The 2,186-nt window shown below is 39.3% G+C and overlaps 1 pseudogene; it reads right to left on the bottom strand.

Annotated features, from left to right (window-relative positions):
- Window positions 1-408: 408 nt before the first annotated feature.
- Window positions 409-857, bottom strand: LOC114216448 (small ribosomal subunit protein uS12 pseudogene; annotated as a pseudogene).
- Between the last annotated feature and the right edge of the window lie 1,329 nt (window positions 858-2,186).

Raw genomic sequence — 2,186 nt, 5'->3', positions numbered from 1 at the left:
GAAGAACAGGGGAAGAGAGGCATGAAGACAGTCAAGAAGAAAAGGTGGAGGAGGGAAACAATGAAAGAATATTACTTATAGAGAGATGGTTTAAATCAGTGGGTTCCAAAACTTTTTACATTATGTATTCAATCAGTAATTTTTTGAACAATCCCCATGTGTATTTACTTATGGATTATATACATATAGTATTTTAATCTATATAATATCTATTAATAGATAGACCCTGATTTCATGACCTGAGCTGAAACAGAGTCAGACCCTTAACCAACTGAACCATCCAGGTGTCCCAAAGATGTATATTTTCTTTTTTTGACTTTTAAAAAAATGCATTTTGTTTTATTATTATTATTATTGTGTTTTTTGGCATACGAAAATTTATTATTGTCATATTTTCACCATCAAAACTTATGATGTCGGTCTTTCCTTCTTGCCTTTGCATAAGGCCAAAGAGAGACCCTGGCTACTTTGACAACCTTACAGTGAACTCCAGGAATGTCACCAATGGCATGACTTTTGTGACCAAGTCCAACAACCAGAATCTCATAATTTTCCTCAATAGAATTCAAACAACCATCGTTGGGTACAAAGCCTGTGATATTTTTTTTTTTGTTTTGTTTTTTTTGCCATTCTTGATCAGCTGGAACCTGACACACTTCCTAATGGCAGAATTTGGTTGTTTGGCTTCAACCCTTACTTTTTCCAGCACAATTCTTGTGTGGGAAGTGCCTCCAGAAGGGTTGGCCTTCATGGCTATTTACCCAGTGGGCTTTCTTGTACTGTTTATCATGCCACTTCTGATCTTGTCCGTGGCTGTGGAGCTTCCTGGTAGTACAAAGACCATGACACTTGCCCATTCTGCCCATGCCACTGGCCTGAGCAAAAGAGTTATTATTATTTTTTTAAAGATTTTATTTATTTCTTTGAGAGAGAGAGAGAGAGCACAAGCAGGGGGAACAGCAGAGGGAGAGGGAGAAGCAGGCTCCCTGCTGAGCAGGGAGCCCGATGCATGGCTTGATCCCCGGACCCTGGGATCATGACCTGAGCCGAAAGCAGACGCTTAACTGACTGAGCCACCCAGGCGCCCCAAGAGTTATTATTATTTTTTAAGAAATCTCTATACCCAATGTGGGGCTCGAACTCGCAACCCTGAGATCAAGAGTTGCATGATCTACTGACTGAGCCAGCCAGGCACCCCTTTTTTTTGACTTTTAAAAATCTTTTTATTATGGAAAATTTTGAACACACTCAAAAGTTGGAAGAGTAGGATAATGAACCTTTACATATCCATCATCTAGTTTCCACAGTTATTAACATAATATTGACATTTTATTTTAGTTTTTGGCTTTTTAAGTTTTTATTTTAATTCTAATTAGTTAACATACAGTGTTATATTAGTTTCAGGTGTACAATATACTGATTCAACAATTCCATACATCATCCAGTGCTCATCATGACGAGTGCACTCCTTAGGCCCCATCACCTATTTAATCCGTCCCCCACCCCCACCTACCTCCCTTCTGGTAACCATCAGTTTGTTCCTGATAATTAAGAGACTGTTTCATGATTTCTCTCTCTCTCTCTCTCTCTCTCTTTTCCCTTTGCTCATTTGTTTTGTTTCTTAAATTCCACATATGAGTGAAATCATAGGGTATTTGTCTTTCTCTGACTGACTTATTTCGCTTAGCATTATATTATCTAGCTCCATCCATGTTGTTGCAAATGGCAAGATTTCGTTCTTTTTTTATGACTGAATAATATTCCATTGTGCAGCTCCAGACAAGTACATGAGCATCTGCAGATGGCAGACATCTGGGCAGCCGTGCCAGGATTTCCAAGCATCCTCCTGAGAACCACCTACTTGGGTGCTGCAGAGGGCTGAGATCCTCAGTACACATTTTAATATGATGTACGCATTTCTAAATTTCATGCATTCTAGCAGTGTCTTCTCTCTCCTTTGTTCCCCTGGACCTTCAGAAATTGTATAATCCTCTATTTTTTAAAAAATAAAATCCCCCTTTACTTGTGCCTAGAGAACTTTCTGTTTTCCTGATATAACCTTGGCTAGTATGCACCCCCCAATTCTTCATGTAAGCTGGATTATGAACTTTTCCATGATCATATCAATATTGGTCAGGAGTGGGGCGCCTGGGTGACTCAGTCATTAAGCGTCTGCCTTTGGCTCA

This window comes from Eumetopias jubatus, unplaced genomic scaffold, assembly GCF_037043125.1.
Source record: "Eumetopias jubatus isolate StellerSeaLion01/CBP00866 unplaced genomic scaffold, mEumJub1_p1.0 scaffold_3, whole genome shotgun sequence".
In the NCBI taxonomy this organism is placed as follows: Eukaryota; Metazoa; Chordata; class Mammalia; order Carnivora; family Otariidae; genus Eumetopias; species Eumetopias jubatus.
Note: the sequence above shows the minus strand (reverse complement) of the source record. Positions and strands in the feature narration are given on the sequence as shown.